We start from the raw sequence: 216 nt of genomic DNA, 5'->3' as shown, positions 1-216 counted from the left end.
ATTCTTCCTTGTGGCGTTCAAACTTTATACCTTCGGTTCGTGATTCCATTATAATCATTGGGTCGAGGGTTGTTACTTTAAACCTTTGATTCGTGTTTCACTTATTAACGTTGGGTCAAGGTTTTCTATATAAAAAAATGTCTGAATTTTAGCTTTCTTGGGTCCGTATTCCAATATTGTTGTTAGGTCTCAAAAGCGCGTCGATTGAGGTTCGCA

The sequence above is a fragment of the Corylus avellana genome, chromosome ca9 (assembly GCF_901000735.1).
Source record: "Corylus avellana chromosome ca9, CavTom2PMs-1.0".
In the NCBI taxonomy this organism is placed as follows: domain Eukaryota; kingdom Viridiplantae; phylum Streptophyta; class Magnoliopsida; order Fagales; family Betulaceae; genus Corylus; species Corylus avellana.
The sequence above is the reverse complement of the archived record's forward strand: the minus strand, read 5'-3'. Positions refer to the sequence as shown.